Genomic DNA, 8,715 nt, shown 5'->3' with positions numbered 1-8,715 from the left:
AGCTTCCTTCTTGTGTAATAACAACGTGACGATAAAACAAGACTAACGGCTGACATTTGTCGGCTTCCCAGTATTGCCCCATTTAACCCTCGCCACCGCCCTTAACGCAGGCTCTGTGGGTGCAGACGCCGAAGCAGTGAGGAGGTCAGCTTCGGGAGCCGACAGGGCGTGTCTAGGATCCACGGATAACAAGCGGGAAAAGGGCATCCGGACTCACATCTATCTTCCACCAAAGCCTATGCTTGGGACCAACCAGCCTGGAAGCTCCAAGAAAGAGGCTGTGCATCCGGCAGATGCCCAACATTGGTTCCTTTAATGAGCTGTTTGACATCCAGTCGCTGCTTTGGGCTTCGGCAGTACGTGTCTCGCTCTCAAGTTCTAGGTGACATGCGATCCACTCTGTTTCGTTTCCACCTCGTGGCTGCCAATGCCGGCTCCGTGTCCTCTTGTCCTTGGGAAGGTCTGCTGTGTGAGCTCGGATGGGGCACCCCACCCGGCTGGGCCTCAGCCTTCCCGTCTGTAGGATGAAGGGGTTGTATTATGCAGAATGAAAGGAGCCGGCATGTGACAAAAGGTCACATACTGAACGATTCCATTTATATGGAGTGCCCGGAATAGGCAACTCCACAGAGACAGAAAAAGCAGGTTCAGTTTGCAAGGGCTGGGGGGAGGGGGTGGGTGGAGAATGGCCGCTAATGGGTCTCTCTCAGGGTCTCTCACAGGGTCTCTCTCCGGGGAGATGGAAATGTTTTGGAACTAGATAGAGGCGATGGATTTGCAACACTGTGAATGTACGAAATGCCACTGAATTGTATATTTTAAAATGGTTACTTTTCTCTTACGTGAATTTTACTTCCGTATAAGAAAATGGAGGGCATCTGAGGGAGACAGGTGTACTCTCCACGGTTTATTGTCTTGTGTGGTCCTATTACTGTTCCCCCCCTTGGCCAGACACCCCTCGACATCCTCATGGCGCCCCATTGGAATGGAACAACTGGTCCTAACGCCTCACTTATGGGAGGGGAGGGGCTCCACACGCAAGCTTCAACGTCAGAAGCCTCGTGACTCAAGGTACAAGTGGTACAGGAAGACGGCACGTTCCAGGATGGCAGAGAAGGTGGACAGTGACATGACCACATCACGAAATGAAGGATGCCAGCTCTGCCGGGCAGTGTGGCATCTGGGATGGGTCAGGAGCTGTCCGTGCAGCCAGGAAGCAGGAGAAGCCTTTAGCCCTGAGGGATGCGAGCCCAGGCAGGGGGCAGGGACAAGAGTGGGGGCTGTAGCAGATAATCAGACTGGCAGGAGGGTGGGAAGGGCGGTCAAAAACACCCTAAGTATTCTGGTTCTTTCTATCACACCCGGATGCTTTGTGGGAAAGCGTGACGTTTTCCTTAAAAGGTTAGGGCTCTGTCCCTAAGCAGCCCTGATTCCCCTCAATGGCCCACTCGTGCATGAGGGAGACACTTCTCGGATCGACATTTATATAAGTGCTATTTGTCCAGAGATGGTTCGTGGGAGGACCTCGTGGCGCTTTTCTCCTGCGACCCAGACCTTCAGATGTATCCTCATTGAGCCCCAATTTCCCTTTAAAACAAGTCAGTTAATGTGTGGGCGAGGAACCGGTGTTCCACCCTGCAACCTTCATCCCAGATGACTCGAGTCAGGACGGGAGGTCCGTGAGCCCCGGTGAAGGTCGGGGGGCACTCACTCTGCCCACCACACCTGCCCCCACCCACCCAGCCACAGAGGGGGCTGCGCTGTAGGTTCTGTGTGTTTTAAGACATCCATCATCCTTTTCTTCTCTGATGAGAGCAACACATGTAGTGGCAGAAAATGTAGAGCTTATAGAAAAGCATGAAGAAGAAAGTTAAAATCCCCTCCAGTCCTACCCTTTAGCCCTTTGGGGAGCATCTCTGTACACAGATGCCGGCGGCTTCACGCAGGGAATTCCCGTGCGTAGAGGTTTCCGAGGGCTACCCCCCCGTCCACCTCCCACAGCTCACACCCAGGGAACAGCCAACCGGAGGCCTGGTTTCTACCTTTTCCAGAAACTTCCTTAAGTTTTCAACTCTAGCTCATTGTTTCATCTCTGGGGAGCCTAGATGACACAGGGGTGCCATCTTCCACGGGTTTGAGGAAGGCACAGAAAAGGGTGTAACGGATGAGGCAGGACAACTTAAGAACAACCAGCTCCTCCCCTCCCCCTCCCCCTCCCCCTCCCTCCTAATTTACATGGAAACAGCCACAGCCTCCTGGGCTTGCAAATTGGATCTGCCAGGGCCCCTCAGTAAGCACAGGTGAGCAGGGGCTCAGGCACCATAAATAATGAGCAGAACAGGGATTTGCTGATGATGGAGAGACCTTCGGAGAAGAGAAGCAACAAAATTCAGAAGGAACCCGCGTTTGCCCAGCAATACAGATGATCGGTGTAAGTGGAGGGGACATGTTGTTAACGTCACCTTGGCAAAATAATTACATGCAAAGGGAACCCAGCAGCAAAAATGGAAAACAGGTAAGAGCTTTGCAATGCACAGTTTTAAGAAGCATTGTGGGGCTTCCCTGGTGGCGCAGCGGTTGAGAGTCCGCCTGCCGATGCAGGGGACACGGGTTCGTGCCCCGGTCTGGGAAGATCCCACATGCTGTGGAGCGGCTGGGCCCATGAGCCATGGCCACTGAGCCTGCGCGTCCAGAGCCTGTGCTCTGCAACGGGAGAGGCCACAACAGTGAGAGGCCTGCGTACCGCAAAAAAAAAAAAAAAAGAAGCATTGTGGATTTCCCAAGTCTGCTGGTGTTGTGCAATAATGCCTGGGCAGACCTTGAGAGTGGGTGGGATGTGCTGAGCATTCCGCCCCATTGGATGAGCGGACAGCACCGCTTTGGGAACCAAGAGACCTGTGTGGTTTGGGACTAGTTACTAAACCTCTCTGAGCATCGGTTTACTCATCTGACATGTATATTTACCTCAAAGTGTTGTGAGCATCAGAAATTGCCCTGGGCATTTGGCTGGAAGGAATGCAAAGCTTCAGTTCAAGTTGAGAAGGGATACCTCTACCAGCAATAATCATGATAAAAAGTTTTTTATAACCCTCTTTGAGGGAGCTCATCCTCCCACCGTCCATCCATTGCTGACATCAGTAAACTTCCATCGCCCACTCCACTCACCACCCGCAGGGACATACTCTGCACCAAAGGCAAAACACGCCAGGTGCTCTCACGGTGTGTCCAGGGGAGTGGGAAGGATGCCCCTCTGCTTTCCACTGATTTCTTTGCCCAGAGTCTGCACTGGGATCTGAATGGGGCTGCCGCCTTTCTCTCATGCTGTTCTGTCCTCCATAAATACAATTCCCGCCTTTTGTCTAGCCAAAAACTGCAAAAACTTCAAACCCCAGCACATATGTTATCTGCTCGGTGAAGTCTTCTTTGCTGCCCACTATCCCGGGAGGTGGATTACATTTCTTGGCCTCCACTTGTCCTCCCCACTTGCTGCCGACTGGCCGCAAACATTATAGTCGCGGGAGCAGGAACGCTATTTCTGAGGACAGGGGCATGCGCGTACACGTGGATGGATGGATGGATGGATGGATGGATGGGGGATGGTTGGATGGATGGAGGATGGATGGATGGGTATGTGACAGCAGCCAACAGAGAGAGTTAGTTCCTAGCTTTGGCAGCCCAGTGTCAGCCAATGGGAGTAGGTCATTCCAACCCAAGGGGGCCCAAGAACATTTGGGAGCCTCTCTGTCCCCATGCAGTGTTCTCCACTCCCCTGGACACCATGGAAACTGGCTTGACAGGGTTGCAGCTTTTAAAATCCTTCTCCCATCATCAGAGCCTGCAAATAAAACAGTAGCTATGCCTTGCAACCTCAGAGGCTCAAAGGCAGCTAGAGAAAAGCAAAATCAAATTACCTTGAAAGGCAACAGCTCCTGGAAGAAACATGGCTTTCAAAACTGAAAGCAGGGCTTCCCTGGCGGTGCAGTGGTTAAGAATCCACCTGCCAACGCAAGGGACACGGGTTCGAGCCCTGGTCCAGGAAGATCCCACATGCTGCTGAGCAACTAAGCCCGTGTGCCACAACTACTGAGCCTGTGCTCTAGAGCCCGCGAGCCACAACTACTGAGCCCACGTGCCACAACTACTGAGGCCTCCACGCCTAGAGCCCGTGCTCCGCAACAAGAGAAGCCACGACAATGAGAAGCCTGCGCACCACAATGAAGAGTAGCCCCCGCTCACCGCAATTAGAGAAAGCCCGCGCACAGCAACGAAGACCCAATACAGCCAGAAATTTTAAAAATAAATAAATAAATTTATGAAAACTGAAAGCAGGAAGACAGGAGACTGGCCCTCCGCCCCTCCTCTCCCACCACCCCACCAGCCCCTGGAGGTTTTCAGCAGGAACTGTAAACTGGGGCGTGGATGGAGAAGCCAGTCCACTGTAGGCGTTGTTTTGTTCATACTGTGCTTTTTAATTTAAAATTTGGGGTGCCAACACCTAAAATCATATACTTTCACGCAAAAATCCAGCTTGTATGTCTGGCTCCTCTAGAGAAACCAGCTGCTCTGGGTGACCCCAGGCTCTCTCCCTGTGACAGCAATAACCTGGAGCTGAGCAGTCTCTGCCTCTGGACCCAGCACTCTCCAGGTGACCCCAGACCCAGCCCCCTGTACCTGCCTGACCCTGGAAGACAGGTGAATATGTACCCTTTCTATTCATGGGGGACCCTGATTCCCTCCAAGTGCACATTTCTGAAGCTCCCAAGTGTCCAGGGTTTGAAGGACTCTTCCTGGCCTTTCACAGGATGGAACCAGCATGATTTCTCTTCCTTCTGTCTTTTTCATGCATCTGAATATTCTGACAGTCCCCAGATCAGGATCAAGATGCTAATTCCATAATCTCTGTGACTTGTCTGTGGAAAGAGGGGAGGCCAGTGGGGGCAACTGGGGTGCATCCCTGCCCCGTTCTCAGCTTTCAGACTCTGCTGATGCTGGGTCAAGGAGGATGGGGCCAAGTTTTCCTCTCACCAGCTGAAGGAACAGACAGAAAACTGACGAGGGCCTCACCTAGCCACTACCTACTCTAGCAGGTGGACCTACGTACCCGTCCCACAACTCGTGGGCTACCTTCCCTGCCAGCCAAGACCCACCAACTCTGGACTCTGTTGGTGCAAGACTGGTTGACGGGGACTTCCCTGGTGGCGGAGTGGTTAAGAATCCACCTGCCAATGCAGGGGACGCGGGTTCGAGCCCCAATCCGGGAAGATCTCACATGCCGCAGAACAACTAAGCCCGTGTGCCACAACTACTGAGCCTGTGCTCTAGAGCCCACAAGCCACAACTACTGAAGCCTGTGTGCCTAGAGCCTGTGCTCCGCAAGAAGAGAAGCCACCGCAAAGAGAAGCCCGTGCACCACAACGGAGTAGCCCCCATTCGCTGCAACTAGAGAAAACCTGCGCACAGCAACGAAGACCCAAAGCAGCTGAAAAAAAAAAAAAAAAGAAGAAGCGTTGCCAGGAAGAGGGAGGGGGAGAGGAAAGAGAGGAACGGGCAGGCATCCTACCTGTTTGCACTTGGATACGCAGTGGGGTTTGTGTGTGAAGAGGAGAGCAGGCGAGGGCTATTTGTTCTCGGAATGGTTAATCCTTCTTCAAATTTATATCCTGAATCTTCTCTGCAACTGTGTCAACGAAGAGTCCACAGCATCGCTCCATACAGCTGGGCCTGCCTCCTGCCCGAGGGGTTCTGAGCATGGGGTCCCCATCCCAAACACTCACGCCTCTAGGAACCCCTGGAGCCTCTGACTTCCGGGAAGGTGGGCCCAGGGACAGGAACAGGTGAACGCCCCACGGGACTGCACTTTATAATGAGCGACGCTGAGCAGGCTGTGTCCCCACTCACTGTGTAAAGCAGTTACGTTACTCGGCTCTGTGTGGGAAGCTTGTTTTGTTCAGTTTGCAAGTATTTATTGTTTAAATAAGTTCCGGTGTTGGCTGGGAGTTGAGTAATCTCAAGCCAAGTTGAAGCAGTGCAGACCATGTGGACAGTTAAGTACCAACCTTCAGGGGTGTGGCCGCCTGACGCAGGCTCTGTGCAGAGGCAGGAAAGGAGGAACGAGAGCCTAGGGCACCCTCCCAAAGCGGCCACGATGCTAACTGGAAAAGAGCTTCCACAGGGTCCCCCCAGTGTGTACTGGTTCATGTTTAACAGCCAGCTCTCCTTGGAGACAAAAAAAATCCCTGATCTGTAACATTTGCCAATGCCCATACTGTAAATACTCCCGCCATGGCCGATTTCAAGCTACCGATGTGAAGTGACTCATCTGTGCGAGGCCCCTCCAGCACATCTCCGAAGTAGCTTGTGTGCTACCCTGAGTTTTATTCTCTTTTCTGTTGAGTTGCAAACAGAAGAAATAGAAAACTTGGAAGGAAAAGCAGGATCTTTAAACAAAAAAACAATAAACAGACAGCAAAAACTTTTGTCTCCTAGTGAAAGGGCAAGAGGACTGGCCAGAGGCCAAATGCAAACACAAGACTGCCCTTGAGGGCTTCCCTGGTGGCGCAGTGGTTGAGAGTCCGCCTGCCGATGCGGGGGACACGGGTTCGTGCCCCGGTCCGGGAAGATCCCACATGCCAAGGAGCGGCTGGGCCTGTGAGCCATGGCCGCTGAGCCTGTGCGTCCAGAGCCTGTGCTCCGCAACGGGAGAGGCCACGACAGTGAGAGGCCCGCGTACTGCAAAAAAAAAAAAAAAAACTACCCTTGAGCCCCCAGACCTCCTGGCCTAAATCCAGCCAGGCCCCCACTGGGGGTACCAGGCAGAGAGCAGTCAAGGCTGCTCAAGCCCTCCAGGCACAGGCAGGGGGTGGGCTAAGGCACAGGGATCTATTGTAAGGAGGAATCCAAAGCTGGTGCTGGGCCAGAAGGATGGGGGGAGCTTGGTGTCCTCATCTGTAAAATGGCATGACCGTAGCGCACCCTGCAGAGAGGTGTCGACAGAATTAAATGAACTGGGCTTCCCTGGTGGCGCAGTGGTTGAGAGTCCGCCTGCTGATGCAGGGGACACGGGTTCGTGCCCTGGTCCGGGAAGATCCCACATGCCGCGGAGCAGCTGGGCCCGTGAGCCATGGCTGCTGAGCCTGCGCGTCCAGAGCCTGTGCTCTGCAACAGGAGAGGCCACGACGGTGAGAGGCCCGCGTACCGCACAAAAAAACAAAAAAAAAGAATTAAATGAACGAATGCCTTGAAGGCTTGGCTGACGCCTGGCACACAGGATGTACCCACTCATGTCATCCAATGATGCCAGGGGTGAGGACCGGCGAGGAGTCACTGGAAAGCGTGGCTCTGGTGGATGAGAAACGTCCCTAGATCACTGGGCCGCTCAGCGGGGGCATCCACCCAGTGCTTGGAGAGCTTGTCTCCAGCCAGAAGGGCAGGGTGGGAATCGGGGGAGCTTTACTGAGATGGGAGGATGGAACGCCTGAGGCAAACACAGCGGGGATGGGAAGGGACGAGCATTATCTAGCTGAACCAAGTCGAAGAGCAAAACCACATGGGAGGAGAGAACAGCCAGGTCCTCCGTGGGGAGTACTGAGACAGGCACTGCTGTCACCATGGCTCGGGGCAAAGTCTTGACCATTTCTTCCACTAGGATCTTCCAGGCTGAGTTCCTTGGGAAACAGTGGTCGTTCATAGATAAATAGGTGTCCACCAGAAAGGGTTTCATGGCTGACACCAGCTGGCCTCCTGGCACAGCTTCTCCACCTGGTGCCCCAGTCCTTCTGAGTCTCAGCTGAGTGGCGGGGCTACCTGGACCTCTAATTCTCGCTATGGTGTTCATGGGTGCCAGTGAATTAATGCATTGCTCTTCTCAGATATTACTCTGACATTTTAAGCTAGGTCTCTCAGTGGCCTTGCTGGAAATATCAGGGAAGGTGAAGCTCTGTGACAGAGACCTATTTGGGGCAGAGTCTTCCTGATTCTTCAAATTATAACACCCAGGTAGGTGGTCGTGTTGCCCACACAGAAGGCTCTCTCTCTCTTTCTCTCCTTCCCTCCCTTCATCTCCTTCCCCCCACCGCCCACTGCTTTCTTTCCTCCCCTTTCTGAAATTGAGGAATCCCCAGGGACAAGAGGTCCCCTGCAGAAGACTGAATTTGCAATGTGGGTGGAGGGATTGGAGCTGGAGCAGAAGGGCTTGGGGACTGCCAGGCTTCTCAAACTGGACGATGCTGGCAGAATTGTCATGAACAGCCAATCCTATGTCCTCAGGTGCCCCATCTCTGTGGGACTGGTGTCCTCCTTCTTCCTGGGGGCAGGGCAGTGCTTCCAAAGGTTCTCAGGTCCATCATGGCCTCTCCTGGTTTGATTTTTATCCCACCGGCTTGCTGTGGGCCCCAAGCCCAGGCCCAAGGAGAATTCCTTCCTGCCTTCAATGCAGACCCCGAAGAACTGAGGACAGCAACCCCACCCCAGGTCCTCAGATGACCCGAGGAGGCTGGGCTTCCTCCAGCCCATCCCCTGCCCTCCAGAGCCTGCCAGTAGCCTGCCTGCCAGGCCCTCCTCATCCCCCAGAGACTGGCCTTCAGCGAGGGTAGAGCCAGCCCAGCCCAGTCATCTTGTTAGCGTGAGTCAGGGCTAAATGATCTGCTTAAATGAGGCTTCCTGCGGCCCAGCTGGAGGTGATCAGCTCCAGCGAGGAATTTGTTTTACCTCAAATTG

The 8,715-nt window shown here is 53.7% G+C and overlaps 1 long non-coding RNA gene across 1 annotated transcript; it reads right to left on the bottom strand.

Annotated features, from left to right (window-relative positions):
• Positions 1-294: 294 nt before the first annotated feature.
• LOC109550479 (uncharacterized) lies at positions 295-6,223 on the bottom strand. The gene is made up of 2 exons (XR_002176989.3): positions 5,561-6,223; positions 295-517 (listed from the first exon to the last, which is right to left on the bottom strand). It is a non-coding gene; the product is annotated as an uncharacterized lncRNA (long non-coding RNA).
• Between the last annotated feature and the right edge of the window lie 2,492 nt (positions 6,224-8,715).

The sequence above is a fragment of the Tursiops truncatus genome, chromosome 20, assembly GCF_011762595.2.
Source record: "Tursiops truncatus isolate mTurTru1 chromosome 20, mTurTru1.mat.Y, whole genome shotgun sequence".
Classification (NCBI taxonomy): Eukaryota; Metazoa; Chordata; class Mammalia; order Artiodactyla; family Delphinidae; genus Tursiops; species Tursiops truncatus.
The sequence above is the reverse complement of the archived record's forward strand: the minus strand, read 5'-3'. Positions and strand labels throughout refer to the sequence as shown.